Raw genomic sequence first — 22343 nt, 5'->3', positions numbered from 1 at the left:
CTCATACTTTGAATACAAACACAAAAAATACTAATGTATGGAAAACATTAAACAATCACAGAGAGTAAAATGTTTGAAGAGAAGAGCGAAACAATTATTTATAAACTTCTAAAACATCCATACATTCATTCAAACCAAGTTACAATGAAAGCTCGTGAAAAATTCCATTACATGGCTAGGGTTTCATCAAAATCCTAAAAAAGACGACTAGCCACTCATGGAGGAGTGGAAAGAGGAAGAAGATGAAGAAGAAGCCCCCATGGAAGTGTTTTCCAAGCTTTGGTAGTGTCTCCCTCTTTGGAACCCTAGCCTCCCTCTTTTCTGTATTCAATTTTCGAACCCTAACTGTGACTGATTTTCTATCTTTTATTCGGAGCAAAATAGGCCAAAAAGTCCGTGCACTCGTCCCTAGGTAGGCCGCTCGTGCGGTGGTGGGCCGCACGTGCGGTGGTTTGGTGGACTCGGATTTTTCACGTCTCGCTTGGAGAATCTAGACGGTTTTAGGGCATTAGGTGTAGAGACACCCCTTCGGGCTTAATAACTCAAGTTAAAGAGGCTACAAACCCAAACAAGTCAAGTTTGTTTTGTTTTGTTTTTTTTTTTTTTTGAGAGAATCTTGGCTACTCATTTATTCTTTTCTGCAACCTCAACCATTATCAATGATGTACACCAAGAATTATAATAAAAAGGTCACTGCTATGATAGTGTGTTCATGTGAATTAAGGCATACTCATGATAAGTGTACTAATACCACAAACACAAACAACTATCCTAGTGCAAACATCACATGTGAGTATTTACCCAATAAACCCTTTTCATACAAGCCCACGATGTTCCCCAATTAACATATGTTCATATCATTACCATACTGGCACAAAGTAAACATTAAGTGAAGTAGTGCAAATCTAGTGCAGCAAGTACAGACATGAATATTTATTTCAAATACCCTTACCCCCCAACTGGAATATAACATTGCCCTCAATGTAAGCAAGTAGACATGAGATAGTAAAATGAGAGAGAAGATCTTACCAGACATCATGGGCGCACATCCAGCGAGGCAAGGACACCCAAACACAGTTTTTGAATTTTTTTTTTTAAGTACATATAAAAGAGAAAGAAAAAGAAAATAAAACAAAATGAAATGAAAGAAAATAAAGGAAATATACAGAAATCACTGATGTGGATCTGGTGGTGGTGGTGGGAAATGCTGCTCAAATAGGGCATGCATCAGTGTCCCAGTCTCGAACGCCTCATCATGAACCCTAGTTCTATGCTGATCAAATTGCCGATCAAACTGATCAAACCGCTGATCAAACTGATCAAACCGCTGCCCACTCGAATCCCGGTATGCATAGAAGTCAGTGTGCAAAGAGGCAACTGACTGCTGATACCCATCAAATGTTGCCCGTGAATAATCCCGGTCAGCCTGGTAGTCGTTCCGGAGATCAACCATAGATTGCTGAAGGGCGGCTTGATTATCCATAATAGCCTGATATTGCGCCCTCGTCATACGGAATGGCGGTGGTGCTGGCGCTGGTGCGGCTGCAGGCTTGACTGGGGTATCATTAGGATTTGCTGGGGCCTCGGGAAGAACTAGTGGAGGCGGCAGGCGAGCAGTGGTTTGACGCCAGTGAGTTCTACCATAAAATAGGGGCGGCAAAAGCTGAACCTCAATGGCCTGCAGTGGGTATGTCCTTTGGGCTTTTATGAGCGCTGTAATGAGGTTGGCAAAAGGGAGGGCCCATGTAGAACTACCCCGTGTATTGCGGATTTTGACTTCATTTAGGATTCTATACATCTGATTGTAGATCAAGGTAGGGATGTCAATCCAAAACCCGAGGTCAAACCGATGCAAGGCACGGAGGAAGTCCCCTCTCCGCTCTTCCTTGTGGCCAATAGGAATGACATTCTTTTTCAGGACCACATCGAGGAAGAGAAGGCGACGTGGTAAATTAGCCCGCCTGGTGCTCGTACGGTTGTCATCCTCTTGACGCCCCTCATAAAACTCAGTCACCAATTCCGGGATGGTGAGTTCCCGAGTGAATACCAGGAACTGTTCTGCATTGATAGGGTCTATGGAACAGTGGAGGACCTCGGCAATTGAAGTTGGAGTGACCACTAACTCCACTCCGTCAACAATGGAGCAAAGAGCTCCCGGGGCCTCGTCACTGACGTACATATGCTGATAAAAGAGGCGCACAATGCGCGGGTATGCCGGTTCAGTGACAGTGCAGATGCCTAAAAGGCCCCGGTCTTCAAGTTGTTGAATACTCCATGTAGTGGTTTGATGCCGACGAAAGAAGCCCACATCAAAGGATGTATCACATACCACCGGTTTGGTGGCCCAAGCATCTGTTGGCATATCCCTAAATGCAATGTTGGCAGTGCGAGGCCGTTTAGGTGCTCGGCGGGATAATGAAGCTATATCTACACAAAATAGTTCAACCAACACAACCAAAAATGTGGAACCATTACATTAACATTCATCAGAAATAGCATGTAGGCATAAATCATTCAAAACCGGATCATCCTCACACCACCAAAAATTATTTTATATATATATATATATTTTAATTTTTTTTAAAGATAAAAAATGAAAATAATTAAATAAATGAATAAAAATGACATTAAATTAAATTAACTAAACTATAAAATAAAATAAAATAAACTAAGCTATAAAATAGCTAAATTACATAAGAGGCTAAAGTATAGAATAAGATAACCTAAACTAAACATATATATATATATATATTTAAATTCTGGCATGGGCCGCACGTGCGCCGAGTGGGGGCCGCACATGCGGCGATGGTATTCTTGCCCAGATTCGCAAATTATTTAATTTTTTTTTAAAATCAAACTAGTTAAACATGGCTAAGTTAATATACTATTACATGGAAATAAACATGGCTAAATAAAATAAAAAAATAAAATAAAATAAAATAAATAAAAGAAAGAAGGATCAACTAACAACAAACATGGCCAAGAAATTTTTTTTTTTTTTTTTGGATGAACAATAGATCTTAAAAAAAAAATAAACAGAAAAACAACATCAAAGACGCCACAATCTACACATAAAAGGAACAAAAAAATACCTTAAAAAAAGTGGGGAAAAAGAGAAAAAGAGTGGTGATTCGCTGGAAAAAAATGGTGGTCGCCGGAGATTCGACGGACGGAGAGGGTTATAGGACGCCGGTGGTGAGATGGTGGTGGGGAGGAAGAAAAAGGAAGAAGAAAAATAAGGAAGATGGTGGGCTTGTGTGGGGTTGTGAGAAAGAGAGAGAGAGAGAGAGAAAAAAAAAAAAGAAGAAGAATGAAGATGAGGAAGATAGAGAGAGTTGGGAAAGTGGGTGAGTCAACGAATCTGAGATTGAGAGGGAGTGTAACTTGGTGTATAGATAAGGACACCTTTTGGGCTTTTTTTTTTTTTTTTTTAAACAAAAATAAAACAAAATAAATAGAATAAAATACATAAAGGAAGTTGAAGAAAGAAATAATTTTACTTCTTTTTTTTTAAAATTTTATTTTGGGCTGCTCGTGTGGCGTTAGACAGTAGCCATCTCGAGCTGGGCCGCTCGTGCGGTGAGCCCAACCGCTTGAGCGATCTAGGCTGATAAATTTTTTTTTTTTTGGCTTGGACCTGGGCCGCTCGTGTGCCGAGTGGGCTGCTCGTGCGGTGATTTTGGGCCGCTCCAGCGGCGCTAAGCAGTATGCAAATTGAGCTTGGCTGCTCATGCGGCGAGTGGGCCGCTCGTGCGATGATTTTGGGCCGCTCCTGCGGCGCTAAGCAGTATGCAAATTGAGCTGGGCCGCTCGTGCAGCGATCCCAACCGCTCGAGCAGTCTGGGCTCTGTTTTTTTTTTTTTTTTTAAAATGAACAAGTATAACACCCCTTTTTTTTATTTATTTGTTTATTTTTTTTTATTTAAACACAAAGAAATTAAACTAAGAAGCATGCTTTTTGACAAAAAACCACAAAGTTCTAATCATCTAAAATTGCTCTTAAATATGACTGAGACCACAAAGAGCTAAGCATCTCAGAAATTAGTTAATAAGAGATGTGCCACAGACTAAAAATAAAAACACACATCAATGCCTTACGCAGGCTACGGAGGGTCCCTTCCACCCACACGCATGCAATGACCTTTTTCTGCTACATTGCAACAGCATAGTTTAACAAAAACAAGAAGCACTTGCAAGCGTACATGCTTCAAGAAAATGGAAAACTAACTCTCAACACCTAACACAAGGCACCAAAGTTATGGCATAAAGTTGCCACTTCAGAATCCCCCAGGTAATAAAACCCAGCATAGTTTATAGCCTTCGGGCTAGTACAACCCAAAGTTTACTTAACCATTTCTACCTTCAATTGACATCTGAAATAAATATAGCACATAAGAAGATAACGGAATGCCTACTAAAGGTATAATCTTCACGAGAAAAGCACGGGTACTACTTTTCTCCCTAACTGTGTTTGTAACTTTTCCTATTCTCCAACAGGGTGACAGACTAGGTTGATTCGGTATCTAGAATCGAGGCGCCTAAAGCTACCTCAACCTATGGGGCTGCCATACAGAGTTCAAGCCGAGGTAGTTTTGAAGTAATCTCCACACCCCTGGGTATTTAAACCAGACTCTAGTCTCGGAAATCCCAAACCTTTGTGTTCGAGGCTTTGCCATTCGAACTCTAGTTTCCACCGTCTCAGTTGGTCTCCTAGGAACTCACTACAAACACGGTTAGGTGGCTATACCAGACCGTCAGATGCCGTTCAGGCACGGCAAACACCAAAGGAATTACACCTTTAGAGGATTTAAAGTCTCCTAGACGCAAATATAGCATGACGAGAACAAAGAAAACCAAAATAGCAAAGAAGGGAAAGAAAAGAGAACAATAAATTAATCTATCAATCGTAGTAAAATGGGTCCATCAAAGCAATAGACTCAATCATATCTCTATTCCCAATCCCCTCTATATATGGTTTCAATCTTTGGTCATTCACTTTGAAAGTGTGGCCAGTCTTTGGATCTCGCACCTCAACGGCGCCATGAATAAATGTCTCAACAACTACAAAGGGGCCATCCCATCTTGATCTTAACTTACCCGGAAAGAGTCTCAATTTTGAATTAAAAAGCCACACTTTTTGGTCGGGTTCAAAGGATTTCCTATTGATGTGCTTGTCATGGAATTCTTTAGTCCGAGCTTTAAAAACTCTCGAACTCTCATATGCATCATTCCGGATTTCCTCCAACTCATTGAGTTGCAATTTCCGGTTGAGGCCAGCCGCGGCCATATTGAAGTTAAACTTCTTTATGGCCCACAATGCTCGGTGCTCAAGTTCAACCGGGAGATGGCAAGCTTTGCCGAACACCGCTCTATATGGTGACATCCCAATGGGTGTCTTATAAGTAGTACGGTAAGCCCATAATGCATCAATTAACCATTGTGACCAATCTTTCCTATTCGGTCTCACAGTTTTCTCAATTATGTGCTTTACCTCCCTATTTGAGACTTCCACTTGGCCACTAGTTTGAGGGTGGTATGGAGTGCCAACTTTATGAGTGATAGAGTATTTCTTAACTACCGACTCAAAGAACCGGTTACAAAAATGTGTACCCTAATCACTTATTATGGCTCTAGGAAACCCAAAACGACTAAAGATGTTTTCATGCAAAAATTTGATTACCACTCTATTATTGTTTGTTTGGGTAGCTATTGCCTCCACCCATTTAGACACATAATCTACTGCCAAAAGAATGTACTCAAACCCGAATGACGACAGGAAATGGCCCATAAAATCAATCCCTCAAACATCAAATATTTCTACCACAAGAATAAGGGACATTGGCATCATGTCACGCCGAGACATCGAACCCATTTGCTGACAGCGCAAAAAAGTTCTACAAAATTGGTGGGCATCTTTAAAAATTGTGGGCCAATAAAACCCACTCTGTAAAATCTTGGCGGCCGTTTTATGCCCACTAAAATGACCGCCACATGCAGATGAATGACAAAATGTAAGCATGCTATGCACCTCACTCTTCGGCACACACCGTCGGATCACTTGGTCAGAGCAATATTTAAACAACTCTGGATCCTTCCAAAAATAATACCTGACCTGCGAAAAGAATCGGTCTTTGTCTTGCTTAGACCAATTATGTGGAATTTGCCCAATGGCCAAGTAATTCACAATATGTGCAAACCACAGGGGTCTCGCTTATGACAGCTCAAAGAGTTGTTCGTCTGGAAACGAATCATGCAAAATAAGAGGGTCACTATTATACTCAACAAGGATTCGAGAGAGATGATCTGCCACCACATTCTCGGATCCTTTCTTATCACGGATCTCTAATTCAAATTCTTGAAGCAACAAAATCCATCTAATCAATCTAAGTTTGGTCTCTTTCTTTGATAATAAATACTGCAAAGCGGCGTGATCAATGAAGACTATGACCTTGGAACCTAGGAGATATGACTGGAACTTGTCTAAGGCGAAGACCACAGCTAGCAACTCTTTCTCGGTGGTAGTGTAATTCAATTGTGCATCCGAGAGAGTGCGACTAGCATAGTATATAGCAAATGGTGCCTTATTGACCCTTTGGCCCAACACAGCCCCGACAGCATAATCAGAGGCATCACACATGATTTCAAAGGGAAGCGACCAATCTGGTGATTTTATGATTGGGGCAGTGGTCAAGGCCATTCTTAGTGTTTCAAATGCCTTTAAACATGCCTCATCAAAGATAAAAGGCGCGTCCTTAACCAGTAGACTACACAAAGGACGTGATATCTTACTAAAGTCTTTGATGAACCTACGGTAAAAACCTGCATGCCCTAAGAAAGACCTAATTTGACATACGGAATTGGGTGGAGGAAGGCCTGCAATGAGGTCAACCTTAGCCTTGTCAACCTCTATACCTCGAGGGGACACAATGCGTCCCAACACTATACCCTCACGAACCATAAAATGGCTCTTTTCCCAACTCAAGATTAGGTTTGCCTCAGTACATCGTTCTAACACTCTAGTCAAGTTCCTAAGGCATTCCTCAAAAGACGGTCCAAATACCGAAAAGTCATCCATAAAAACCTCTAAGAATTTCTCCACCATGTCGGAGAAAATGGCCATCATACACCGTTGAAAGGTCGCCGGTGCATTACATAGCCCGAAGGGCATGCGCCTGTAAGCAAAAGTGCCAAAAGGGCATGTGAATGTGGTCTTTTCCTGGTCAGCGGGGTACACCGGGACTTGATTATACCCCGAATAGCCATCAAGAAAACAATAGAAACCCTGCCCCGCTAACCGCTCTAGGATTTGGTCAATGAAAGGTAAGGGAAAATGATCCTTCCTAGTCGAGGAATTTAGTCTCCTATAATCAATGCACACTCGCCACCCAGTACTGGTTCGTGTGGGGACTAACTCTCCTCCCTCATTATCAACAACAGTGATGCCCGATTTCTTGGGCACCACTTGTGTGGGACTCACCCACTTGCTATCTGAGATGGGGTATATGATACCCGCATCCAACAATTTCAAAACCTCCTTCTTTACCACCTCTTTCATGTTAGGATTCAGTCTCTGTTGCATTTCGCGAGAAGGTTTGGTGTCCTCCTCTAGGTGTATATAATGCATGCACACGGAGGGATCTATCCCTTTCAAATCAGCCACTGACCACCTTATAGCACTCCGATGTGCCACGAGAACACTCATTAACTGACTCTCCTGCTCTGCAGTCAAGTCAGATGCAATGATAACTGGTAAAGTCTCCTGGGGCCCTAAAAATGCATACTTGAGTGTGGCCGGAAGTGGCTTCAACTCAATTGTAGGTGGTGTGACCAAAGATGGTGCAGCAGGCTCTCTCGACAGAGGAGGAAGTGACTCAAACCGGGCTTTCCTTGGAGGAAAATCCGGTGTAGAAGAAGAATTAAGCAAGACATTCACCTCCTCAACTGACCCATCTATATCAAAATTTTCAAACCCAAAATGAGCTAGACAAGCCTCTAAAGGGTCCTCTACAAGAATGGACAGCAAAGCCTCCTCAACAATCTCATCCACAACATCCACTAATAAGCACTCCTCTCTCTCATGAGGTTGTTATGATGCTTGGAAAACATTAAGTTTCACTTGCATGTTACCAAATGAAACTTCCATAATCCCGGTTCGACAATTAATGCATGCATTGGTCGTAGCCAAGAAAGGTTGACCCAAAATCACCGGGATTTGTTTCCTCGAACTGGCTACCAGTTCCATATCGAAAATCAAAAAGTCAACAGGGAAGTAGAACCTATCAACCTTAACTAGCACATCCTCAATCATGCCTCGTGGCACTTTGAGGGACCGGTCAGCCAACTGAAGAGTAACAGTAGTGGGCTTCAACTCGCCAAGCCCAAATTCCTCGTACACAGAGTACGGCAACAAATTTACACTAGCTCCTAAATCTAATAAGGCCCTATCAATGAAATGGTCCCCAATAATGCATGCAATGGTTGGGGCACCCGGGTCCTTAAGCTCAGGAGGTGTGTCATTCAACAAGATAGAGCTTACCTGCTCCGTGAGTACGACCTTTTGGGACACATGTGTCCTAGATTTACGCTTTTGCGTACATAGGTCCTTCAGAAATTTGGCATATGATGATACTTGCTTAATCGCCTCCAACAAGGAGGGGTTGATTTTTACCTATTTAAAGACCTCCATCATTGCCTCCATAGATGCTGCCTTCTTATTAAAAGGGGACGGTGTATCAAGGCATTGGGGAAAGGGTGCCTTAGTCACATATGGTGCCTTGGGCTCAAGTGAAGTACTAAGGACTAAGTCATCCCTCTTAAGTGTTTCCCCTTCACCCTTGCTCTCACTAGGTGAACCACCGTGGTCACCCTTCCTAACTCTAGTTGCATCAGACGCAACTAACTGAGGCTCTAACGTCCTACCACTTCTTAAAGCAACCACCGCCTGCACTTGCTCTTGTTGCTTACCATTCCCACCCGAACTCTCTGCCCCGTATTGTCCCTTAGGGTTGGCCACAGTTTGACTTGGTAATTTTCCCTCCTCTCTCCGATTCATGTTGATAGCCATTTGACCCAATTGGGTCTCTATCTTGGCAATAGAGTGAGTGTGGGAGTGAACTATCGGTGCTAACCCCCTAAGTTCTGAGAGAACTTCCAACACCTGAGTCTCAAAGGCAGAGTTGCCTTGAGGAACAGGCGGGGGTTATGGTTGCCGGTATGGTTGTGGGGGTCGATAAGGTTGCGGTGGTCGGTAGGATGATTAGTTGGGAAAATTATTGAAATTCTGCCTTGGTGGTGGAGGATTGTAAGAAGTGCCTTGTGAAAGGGGTCTCCATGAGAAATTAGGGTGATTTCTCCATCCCGGATTGTATGTGTTGGAGTATGGATCATTACCCGGGTTGGAGAATCCTTGAGCCGCATTCACATGCTCTTAGACTAACTCCGGAAATTGTGATGCCGAAGGGCACTCACTTAAGTCATGAGCGGGGCTCGAACAAATAGCACATGCCTCGTGAAATTGAGGCTGATCTTGCTGGGTAGGGGCATGTCCCGTAGCTAATAATTGGTCTATCTTGCGGGACAGTGCCTCTACTTGTTGGGCTAACTCTAGGTTTTGCCCGACCTCATAAATGCCCCCTCTTTTCGGGGCTCCAACTACGGGTTGCCGGACTTGCCGGGCTGCGGAGGCATGGTGAAGGGAATTATCACTTAAGTTCTCAAACAATTGCCATGCCTTGGCATCATTTTTAGCCATAAATGTCCCACCACAAGACGAATCCACCATTTGGCGGTGCGGCTCAGTTAAGCCATAATAGAATGTTTGAACAAGTTGCCAATTAGGAACTTGGTGGTGAGGACACTGTTGGAGAAGGTCTCTAAGTCTTTCCCACATCTCATGGAATTGCTCGCCATCCATTTGAGCAAAGTTTGTGATGGCTCGCCTAAGTTGGTTGGTTTTACCTATGGGAAAGTACTTCTCCAAAAACCGTTGATGTAATTGGTCCCAAGTTGTGATTGAATTACAGGTAAAGAATTTAGCCAGTGTTTGGCTTTATCCTTTAACGAGAATGGAAACAATCGCAACATTAAGGCTTCATTTGTGAAATTCTGGATCCTCACTGTCGAGCAAATTTCCAGAAATTCATTCAAATGCTTATAAGGATCATCATGAGTTAGTATATGGAATGATGGGAGCATTTGTATGGTGCTGGACTTAATCTCATAATGAGCAGCAGTGGTATTGGGTAATTGGATGCATGATGGTGATGTATATCCAGTGGGTGTAAAATAATCCTTAAGTGTCCGGTTGGGCACATTCGGGACATTAGGATCTGCCATCTCTAATGGCTCAATGTATGAATATTCAAGCCTAGGAATACGGGCAGAGGTCCTAAGTCTCCTAAGGGTCCTTTCTAGTTCAAGGTCCAAACTCCACAATTCAGGGCGACAAGAACGACGCCCGTGCATACACTACCCAAACACACACAACAAGTTCCGACTCTATGCACTAAGTATGAAAGCAAAATACCAAAGGAAGAAATACTCACAGCGGTTTAACGAAAACGCTTTACTCGTCTTGCGGATGCTTGACGTGTAGACGTTGTTTCTAACCTCTGTTTGAGCTTTGATTTTCGTTTTAGCACTTTGGTGCTTTGCTTGTGAGTGTTTGCTTCTGTTTACTCACTTTAGTGCTGCGGTTTTTATTTAAGCTCGGCTGCGCTCCGCTTGCACTTCAATGATAGCTCCAATTTCAAACGCTCTACACACTTAGCAACACCAAAAGCATAAAATCCTAAACTAAAAAATTAAAGTAAGAATGTAACTTTAAATTAACTAATTTCGCCAGAAGTCCCCGGCAACGGCGCCAAAATTTGGTGGGTCGTTGAACACACCAAAATTAAATACTAAACTATACCAAATTCAATCAGAATAATGGCAAGTCCAGGTAGCAATCCACAGGGACTATTGTGAAATTAAATTAATTCAATCGCAAAATTCCTAAATTAATTTTGATTCAAAAGATAAGATTGATTCTATACCTAAACAGCAATTAAATAAAATTGAAGAATTATATTAACAATTAAAATCTAGGGTTTGAGATATTAATTTTCGGGAAAAATCCCAAGGTAGAGAATTCACCACTAACCACATGAATGAGACTTAACATCAACCATCAATCGCAATTCGGTTTGAATTATCCAATATTTCAAAACTACAAGTTTGAAATATTGATCAAGAGGGTTGTTGCATTCAATGTACAGGCACGAATCATCCCGAGTAGTACGAGTCATTTGCTCTAAACTATGTTAGCAAACAACCCGTCTCTCATAGTATGACTCGTCTCGTACTTTGAATACAAACACAAAGAATACTAATGTATAGAAAACATTAAACAATCACAGAGAGTAAAATGCTTGAAGAGAAGAACGAAACAATTATTTATAAACTTCTAAAACATCCATACATTCATTCAAACCAAGTTACAATGAAAGCTCGTGAAAAATTCCATTACATGGCTAGGGTTTCATCAAAACCCTAGAAAAGACGACTAGCCACTCATGGAGGAGTGGAAAGAGGAAGAAGATGAAGAAAAAGCCCCCATGGAAGTGTTTTCCAAGCTTTGGTAGTGTCTCCTCCTTTGGAACCCTAGCCTCCCTCTTTTTTGTATTCAATTTTCGAACCCTAACTGTGACTGATTTTTTGTCTTTTATTCGGAGCAAAATATGCGTCCCTAGGTGGGCCGCTCGTGCGGTGGTGGGCCACACGTGCGGTGGTCTGGTGGACTCGGATTTTTCACGTCTCGCTCGGAGAATCTGATTTCGCGCCCCCTTTTGATTGAATTTTCATATTTCCTGTCAAATCTGTACAAGTGCACGAAACACATCATCACCACCAAATAAATAAAATTAAAGGACAAAAAAATGTAACCTAAGTGGCCTCAATGTGGTACATTTCAGCCTACATCAATACGTTACTTTATATTTGTACACAAGCAATTCACACCCTTTCTCATGTGCAGTGTGCTCACTCTGTAGCACCTGCCCCATTAAAAGAATGAGTAAGAACCGTTGGTCCCTTCACAGCCAGGAAATCGCCTTCATGCATCTCTCTGAAATGGTGTGACATCCTTCCCTTTAGATACATCTATTGAAACCAAAACCAAAATCAAAACCAACATCATAAAGCCCGAACTCTGTGAGAACAAATTAAAATGTCTCAAAAACCATGGGAGAGAGTTTTCAAATACAAATTAATGTGTACCTTTACCACAAGTTCAAAGTAACCGAGATCTGAATTTAAAGTAATTGGGGTATATGGTCTGATAACTGCTTCACCTTCGCTGTCATTTCCTCTGCCCAACATTTGTAACTGCAGAAGCTCAATCCAAGGCATGCAAAGATGCTAGCTCACACAGTCACACCTCATATTTCAAAATATTATATTATCCTTCAAGGCATGTGGCAGTTAGTTTGTGCCTTGGATTGATAAGAGTTTAATTCAAAAGCCTTTTGAAAGGTGCTGGAGAACACTAGCCTTCATTAATAAAAGGATTAAAATTCCTTTAACAGAAAGATTGATTCAAATTCCTTCATTATTAAACAGTCTTTTCAAAGGTGCTTAATTGATTTCTGTGATACAATTCAAATTCCAATGGCAAGATATGTAGTAATTTCCGGAAATACACAAATGGAAAATACTAAATACCTATAACAAAAAGATGGAATGGCTTCTTACACATTATGAAAAAACTAAACAGAGGAAGAAAAATATAGATGACAGGAAACAGAAAGAAAAAGGTGTGCATTAGATTGCTAGATTTAATTGTTTAATTCATTACTAAAAGCACACTAATGAATTGTAATTTTATTTGTTTCACTTCTCTTACTAAAGAATGATAGAACAATTTGTATCATGAAGGAGCAAAATATTACTAGCTAGAGACAGAAATGGGCCTGCTATTGCATTAGTTGCAGAGGTGGCAAAACACCAAGCAACCTCCATGTTTGGTTCATTAAAGTGAACATCATCAAATGTCTTATTCAAATTCCAGCATGCTGCCTTCATTATACTTGGTGCATTTAAAAACCAAAGCCTCAAGTTGGTAAGAATCAATACCAACACTAGCAGATCAATATGTTTGTATAATATTAGTCAGGTATCAAAATCACATAGTATATCATTACCAAATCATGGTATATCATCACAAATTTGGTATATCATTAAAATTTTCAAGATTTCTCTCACAAATTTCCATGATATAAGTAAAAAATGCATATAAACATTAACTATTCCTAATCATTACTCCACCATTTCAACACAAGCAAATCATCGAACACCTTGCAAGCAAAAAATCGAGGGGCTTATATTCAAACATTTCATAGGCCTATATGTATATACATATTACAGAAGAGGGTAAGGAGTTGAAGACAAACACAGAGTAGTTGATGGCGAAAGGCGATTCATGGACGGGGATCGGCGATTCACGGACACGTTTGACACCGATGTCGATGGAAGCGAAGACACGTTCGACACTGGACTTGAGCCTGGTGAGAGTGGCCTTCTTGTCGGCGACGATGAAAGGGGCGTCCGACCTCGCCAGTGTCAAGAACAGAGCTGCAAATGGAAGAAGAAAACCCTAGCGGCTGAAATTAGGGGAAGAGAGACTGAAAGATAGAGAGAGGGAAAAATAGAGAGAGGACATACCTGGGGCAATGCTCGAATGGTGGATTGACGGTGGTGCTCGTGTGCGATGGCAGTGATGCTCCCGTACTCGACGACGATGGAGACAAAGGCAAAAGAGAGAGCTGGAGGAGGGCAGAGGCGTGAGAGAGTGAGAAAGAGAGAGAGAGAGTCACAGAGTGAGAGACAGACAAACGTATGAAAATAAACTAGGTAGTTTATTTTCTTTCCCGACCAATTTTTATAGTCGCCAATAATAAATAAAGACGTTTTGCCGACCAAATTTGTTAGTAGCCAACTAATTTTCCCTCTGAAATCTGAAGCCCAATTTTTAAAATTTTCAATTACAATCGACGACTAAAATTTAGTCGCTAAAAGTAAATTAATACCGACTAAATTATTTTTAGTAGCTAAAGATTATACATTTAGGGACCAAAATTCTTTTAGTCGCCTATAGGGTAATTTTTTAGTCATTTTTAGTCGCCTATTGAGTAACTTTTTAGCTACTAATTGTATTTTAGTCGCCTATTGGGATATTTTTAGCGACTAATTGTTTTTTAGTCGCTAATTGGGTCATTTTTTAGCTACTAATTGTATTTTAGTCACCTATGGGATATTTTTAGCGACCAACTATTTTTTAGCTGCTGATTGGGTCATTTTTTAGCTACTAATTGTATTTTAGTAGCCAATTGGGCTATTTTTAGCGACTAACTATTTTTTAGTCGCTGATTGTGTCAATTTTTAGCTACTAATTATGTTTTAGTCACCAATAAGTAATATACTGCTACTAAAAAATTTTAGTAGCTAAAATATGAAACATTGCCGACCAATTCAAATTTTAGTTGCCAAAGGGTTGACTTTTGGCGACTAAATTAGTTTTAATAACTAAATTTAATCGTTAAAAGTGTAATTTCTTGTAGTGTTGAAATTAACCTTTTAAATTACATGGGAGTATGCGTTAAATTTTTTTGAACAGTTTTTGTGTCAAGCAACATGAATAAATTATCTCGGTTATTGAAAACTGCATTTACATAAGAAATTTCACAATTATTTGCAAATCCAAAAGCATGATATTTATACCCATATCTTGGTATTAAACTTTTAAATTGCATGGGACTGTGTGTTAAATTTTTTTTGAACAGTTTTTGTGTCAAGCAACATGAATAAATTATCTCGGTCAAAAAAAAAAATTGAATAAATTATAATTAACCCTATTATCGGTGATTTTGATATGAAAGAATTTAATTAATATATAAATTTTGTAATATCAATCACAAAATGTATAATTTCGTCACAAATTAACATAATAAATATATTATAACCAAGTCATAAACTTTTACAACATTAACTATAAAATTTTAGATATTTTGTTATGTCAATTTTTGACGAGTTTACACAATTAATGGTTGGTGTTACAAAATTGTGGTAAAATTACACCTTTTTTACTAAATTCAGTGTCAATGCACACTGTATGCAACCCTATTATAAAATTACATAAATTTTCACAAATTTACCTAAGTGATCTCATAAAAATATTTAAGTTAAACACAAATTCACGTAAGTCTTAAGTTTTTACGAACCTATGCAAATTTATATTTAAATTATGCATTTTTGTAAAATTACTTATGTAAATTCATAAAAATTTATATAATTTTGTGATAAAATTACATACGATGTGCATTAAATACTAAAATATTTCCCAAAAGAATATTAAAGGATATGGAAAAAGGAAAGAAAAATCATCCAGTATAGAGTAGAGCACCACCGAAAAACCAAACCACCACCCATTAGCTGGGCTGTTTGCATTCTTATTTTGAAAAAGACAAAATAAAAATATTATATAAGAATTCAAAAAATTAAAAATGAAAAAGGAAGTCAGTCCTCTTTCCACCTTTCCCTTTGCCAGCTAAAAATGAGTGGCAGCCACCATCAATTCTCATCAATTTTATTTTATTTATTTATTATTTTTTTTTTTTTTTTCTGCGTCTCTTCTTTTCCTCTGTCTTCGTTAATGGATAGCAGTTGACTTCTTATTCTACACCAAAACACAAGTTAACATTTTTATTTGAGTTAAAAGATGGAATTAGATCCTCTCCCGTCTGTTATCGGACGGGAGGGCGTTGTTCGGTTATTGTGGGCTTTGATCTGAGTTCGTTTCGGTAATTTAAATCGTTTAATTTATAGAATTCGTCGAGTGTATTATTCTTGTAAAAAATTATATTAATCGGATATCGATAGACATTTCATTATATCACATTTCCATCAGTGGCATGCATAATCTTCAAAATAAATTGTAATAGAAATATGATTTGATCAAGTCTTTATCAATATCAGATTACCGTGAAGTTTTCTAAGACTAATGTAATCGATGGATTCTACATATTGAATGGTTTGAATTATTGAGATGGACCCAGATTAGGCTCAAACAAAAATGCTAGGTAGCTCAAAATTTTGTAGCTCAAATGGCTCAAATCACATAAAACGACGTCATTTTGACAGATTTGAACCATTTGAGCTACAAAATTTTGAGTTACCAAACATTTTTCAGGCTCAAAATGACCCAACAGTACCCAGTCTAATAACGGACTGGAAAGAAGTCAATTCCTTAAAAAATAAGGCGAATTACACTAATTGTCCCTATAGTTTGGAGCTCTTGTCACTTTGATCCCTAATTTTTTAATTATGATACATTTGACCTTAAATTTTGAATTTTGTTCCAAATAAGGACAATTGAAGATACCATTGCTCAATTTCAAGGGCGAAGTCGTCAATTTGATAAAATATAAACTAATTTGGCAAAAATAAATGTCAAAAAAATATTTTTGAATTTTAAAAAATTATTTCTACCCACCAAAGATAAAATTATATAAAATTGATAAATCTTTTATGCATAATTTTATCTTTGGTGGGTACAAATAATTTTTTGACATTTATTTTTGTTAAATTAGTTTATATTTTATCAAATTGACGACTTTGCCTTTAAAATTGATTAATGATATCTTCAATTGTCATTATTTGAAACAAGATTCAAAATTTAAGACCAAATGTGTCACAAATAAAAAATCAGAAACTAAAATGATATGAATCCCAAACTATAAGAACCGTTAGTGTAATTTCTCCTGAAAAATATACGAGTATTTATTAGAAAATCCTACTCAAGACACTTGTATTTTAATTAACTCAAGTTTTATTTTATTTTATTTTATATTCTATTAAATTCTATCAATTGAGACTTCTATTTCAGAAGGTTCTATTTTCCATTTTGTAGTTTTTTTTTTTTGTTTTACCGTTTTACCCTTCTAGCTGGTTATCCTATATTTTTTGTTATAATATATTTACATATATTGCGTGTAATTTACATGTTACGTTTGGCATGTTCGTGATTTTTGTAGGAGGTCCCAGAGTTCTTGTGAGGTGCGATTTTATGTTGCGATTTCTCTAAATTTTATAGTGTGCATATTCACAGCCTTAAGATTGGGACAATCAAAACAAAATCACATTTAACATTTTATAATGTTTTAAATTGTTTTCATGATGAGAACATCCACAAAACAAACAATACAATAAACCTCATATTTACAAACCCCTTCAATATACTGCCAATTCAATTATTAATGTTACAATGTTCACACAAAAGCAACATTTTTCAAATTCAATATGAACATCCATAATACATGGTGGATATTCACACCCCTAGGAATGTGACAATCAAAACACAATCATATTTACATCAGATTGATTTTAAACTCACGACAATGTAATAGCCTTACAAGAGATCTCAGATTTCAAAATCCTACTATGTACATCGTATCATATACATTTTAATAATTTTTTGACTTTTTATGAAATGATATATAGAAAAGTAGAGAGAGTGATGTGACAACTTATAATGACTTTTTGACTTTTTAGTTAAAACTGAAAGTTGCCAAACGACAATATGTAAAAATCATACAATATGATGTTAATATACTTTATTAGCATTTTTGAATGTGGATTTCAATATGATTTTTCGAAAGTATTACATCTCACAAAATAACATTAAATTCAAAAAATGACTTACATTTCTTACCCTCTTCAAAAACGATGCGGAATTCTATAATGGCCACTAGTTTTGTTCTCTGTTGCTGAGATGATGAGTATTTGGATGTGGAACAATGTGAAGTAAGCACAATGTTTGATTAGAAGTAGAAGAAGAACGTGGAAGCTAGAGCACTAATTTGGGAAAAAAATCCAATCCAACAACGTTTTCAACACGCTGTGTCTTAATACATGATGATAGTATTGTCAATTAGCTACTAATGGGACTAATTAGAACATAAGGGGGGAAAAAAAGTTAAATGAATTGATGCATAAGTACTGAAATGTGAATTTATAAAAAAAAATGTCACTAAAAAAAAGATAATTATTTAATAATTTAATAATTTTAAACCATCAAGTCAATTTTATTTTACACCATTCATTTTTATCTTTTCAAAAGGTGAATCCAATCTCGAGTTTAACCTCTTTTTTTTTTCTTTTTTTTTTTTTAAGTGATTGATTGCAAGTGACAAAAATCATAATTGATATGGTGATTCTAAACCTTTTGAGTATTTTTTTCAACTTTCATTTATAGAATAAAGATTGGAACCTCCTTTCTCCTATCCCTTTGACTCCCTTTCTTTTTTGATTGGTCATTTTTTCTTTTTCTTTTTCTTTTTCTTTTTTTTCTTCTCTTCCAATTACCACCTGACACGTGTGTGTAAGGGGGTGGTGGGAGTTAAAATTTGAGAGGGTCTGCTGAGCCACTGCATTAGCAATTAGGAAACAATCAAGTTATTTCTTAATTTACAAATAGAAAACAATTACAAGAGATAATTCCTAAAATCTCTGCTGAGAATCGTTTCATTATTTTTTATTATTTTTGGTTCATCAATACCAAAAATCTTATTATTGAATATTATAATTTATGATACGTGGTAGGGGAATATATATATATATATATATATATGGAGTTTCAAAATACTACACAATTTGTACCAATTCACCCGTTAATTGCAGATTAGTTTAATTCGTGATTTAAAATTTATAATTCATTTTTGAAATTACATTGCCCTGCCATAATTAATATATATATATATATATATATATGCAAATATTTATAAATTTGTAGCATTATATATATATATAATAATAATAATATATAAATTAATATTATGTATTATATAAATAGTTAATAATTATTTAAAATTATTCAAGAATTAACTAACAGGTTAAAATAGGAGTGTTTTGAGAAAATAGTTAAAAATTGACTTTTTAACTTTTTTTTTTTACTTTTTTTTTGTTGATGCTTATCCAACTTGAGTTTGAAGGAAGCTGTTAATGTATAGGGGTACTTACGTGTAGGTCATAATAAGTGGACTTATTATCTAATAGGTCCTATAGAAAAAATTTATCGTACAAAAATATCACTAATTATAAGTTTTAGCGACAATTTATAAAAATCATGATAAAAAAAATCAATAATTGTCAATTTTTAGCGACATATAAAAATTGTCACAAAAAAATTATTTTTAGTGACAATTTTACAAAGACTTATTTCAATAGGACTTGATGCGAATTAAGTCTAACTATTAAGACTTATTGATAATTTACCCTAATCTATATTATATTATACTTATCTATTTGTATCTCTATCCCTATCTTGTATCTCTATCTTGTATCTCTATCTCAATCTTTTTGTATCTCTATCTTCTTCTATATTCATCTAAGTTTCTTATCAGCCTATATATACAAGTTTCTCCTATTATATTCATTCAATTCAATTCAATACATATTATTTCTTCCATCTCTGTACTATTCTAACACTTAGGGATTGTTTGGGATATTACACTTTTTGACTTTTTGGTTAAAAGAGTTGAGGAAAAAAAAGATGTATATTTAGGATAATTTTTTGACTTTTTACGAAAAAATGTATATTAAAATATTGTATAAAATAACAAAATTATCATATTACCCTTAATATAGAACAAGGCGTACTGATAGTGATTGTGATTTATAGCCAGTACGGTGGGCAGCATACTTCAGAACATGTATAGGAGAAGCTTGCCTCCAGTCTAAGATCGGACTGGACGATGCTGTTCGGTTTATGGGGGCCAACTACGGGTCCCATTTTGATAATCGGAACCGTTCAATGTGTAAAACTCGTCGAGTACTATATATTTGTTAAAAATTACGTTGATCGGATATCGATAATTATCTCATCAGATTACTTTTTTGTGAACCGTTAATTTGTTCATCGTCCATTTTTTTATACAAAACTGATTTGATCATATAATTATCGATATCCGATCAAAATGATTTTTTATAAACATATAGTACTCGACGAATTTTACACATTGAACGGTTCAGATTATCAAAACAGAATCCATAATAGGCCCCACGGACCGATCAATACTGTCCTATTTGTGCACCCGCCTGTGAAATTTGTACAAAGAAAGTCAGATTGTACCACCACTTCAGAAGTGAGTTGGCTTGTATTTTCTTTTTTTGTAAATTTATTTTTTATATATTTTTTATTTATAAATAATTATAACTTTTTAATTTTTTTTTAATAACTTTTTGTCTTTCTTAGATTTACCCAAAGCACACACATCCCCAACCTTACAGTCAATTTAAAAGCACACACTTCCCCTCCATTACATTCACCATACACTTCTGAGTTCTCAGTCCTCCACAAGAACTCACAAAAACAAAAACAACAAACAACAAACAACAAACATGACCCCATATTTCATTCTCTCCTTGTTCCTCCACCACCTTGCATTCCTCTTAGCCGGACCATTGTGCCGGAATCTGACCCACGCCGCCACCGGAGGAGGCCGGTGGACCCTCCTCAAACCCAACATTGGCATAACCGCCATGCACATGCAGCTCCTCCCCAACGACCGTGTCGTAATCTTCGACCGCACCGACTTCGGCCCCTCCAACATCTCTCTCCCCAACCACAAATGCCGACTCGACCCCAACGACATCGTTTTGAAATCCGACTGCACTGCCCATTCCATCGAATACGACGTCGTCTCCAACTCCCTCCGCCCTCTCACCGTCCTCACCGACGTCTGGTGCTCCTCTGGCTGTCTCTCCCCTGACGGCCGTCTGATTCAAACTGGCGGTTTCAACGACGGTGATCGTGCTGTCAGAGTTTTCAAGCCCTGTAATGGTTATGATTGTGACTGGCAAGAAATCAAATATGGGTTGAATCTGGAAAGATGGTATGCCACCAATCATATATTGCCGAACGGTCAACAAATCATCGTCGGTGGTCGCCGGCAATTTAACTATGAGTTTTATCCGAAGACCGGCTCGACTAATGGAGCTTACAGTTTACCCATTTTAGTAGAGACTAATGAGCCCAAAATTGAGAACAACTTGTACCCATTTGTGTTTCTTAATGTTGATGGGAATTTGTTTATTTTTGCGAATAATCGAGCGGTACTGTTCGATTATTCGAAGGGTATTGTCGTCAAGACGTTCCCGAATATGCCAGATGGCAATCCTCGGAGTTATCCGAGCACCGGTTCGGCAGTTTTGCTGCCATTGAAGAACTTGCAAGGACGAGCAATTCAAGCTGAAGTGTTCGTTTGTGGAGGTGCGCCGAAAGGATCCTACACCAGCGCTCGAATGGGTCAATTTGTCGGAGCCTTGAAAACATGCGGGCGGATCAAAATAACCGACCCATCTCCCCAGTGGGTTATGGAGACTATGCCTCTGGCTCGGGTCATGGGTGACATGATATTGCTTCCAAACCGTGACATTTTGATTATTAATGGTGGGTCGGCTGGGACGGCTGGATGGGAATATGGTAGGAACCCAGTTTTAAATCCGGTTGTTTACCGACCTGATATGGCAATTGGGTCGAGGTTTGAGGTCCAAAATCCGAGCACTATACCCCGGATGTACCATTCCTCGGCAATTTTGCTCCGTGACGGTCGAGTTCTTGTTGGTGGTAGCAATCCTCATGGTGAATACAAATTTAAGGGTGTCCTTTTTCCCACTGAATTAAGGTTGGAGGCTTTTTACCATCATATTTGGATCCAAAATCCGTTAACTTGCGTCCAAAAATTACATCACCCGCTTCTCAAATCAAGATTGAATATAATCAACAGATTACGATTCAATTTACAATAACTGGTAGAATAAATAGAAATTTGGTCACCGTAACGATGGTTGCACCATCATTTAACACATTCATTTTCCATGAACCAAAGATTATTGGTGCTGGGTGGCGGAAATGTGAAAATTGTTGGAAAATGCACTTATGAAATTGGGGTGGTGACACCGGGCTCGAGTAAACTTGCCCCATCCGGATACTATCTTTTGTTTGTGGTCCATCAACAAATACCCAGTGACGGCATTTGGGTCCATATACAGTGAAACTTCTCTTTCTTTCAAAATTAGTGTTGAAATATTTTCACTTTTTTTTTTTAAATATCAAAACATAGTAAAAGTAGGTTGTTTGAATTTTTGTTTTTATTATTTTTTATTTTTTTTTCTTGCCAGGATTGTTGTGATGTCATCAAAATTGTGTTTACAAGATTAAATAAAAAAAGCAGGATCTTCATGTCATGAATTGTGCTTTACATGGATAATTCTTCCATGACATTAATTAATAAAAGATGGTTGTTATA

The 22343-nt window shown here is 37.8% G+C and overlaps 2 pseudogenes; one reads left to right on the top strand and one right to left on the bottom strand.

The window, feature by feature from the left end:
* Positions 1 to 1171: 1171 nt before the first annotated feature.
* On the bottom strand, positions 1172 to 12360 carry LOC145793237 (uncharacterized; annotated as a pseudogene).
* Positions 12361 to 20413: 8053 nt separating this feature from the next.
* Positions 20414 to 22114, top strand: LOC114256293 (aldehyde oxidase GLOX pseudogene; annotated as a pseudogene).
* Positions 22115 to 22343: the final 229 nt, after the last annotated feature.

The sequence above is a fragment of the Camellia sinensis genome, chromosome 6 (genome assembly GCF_055761805.1).
Source record: "Camellia sinensis isolate YWXY chromosome 6, ASM5576180v1, whole genome shotgun sequence".
Taxonomy (NCBI): domain Eukaryota; kingdom Viridiplantae; phylum Streptophyta; class Magnoliopsida; order Ericales; family Theaceae; genus Camellia; species Camellia sinensis.
The sequence above is the reverse complement of the archived record's forward strand: the minus strand, read 5'-3'. Positions and strand labels throughout refer to the sequence as shown.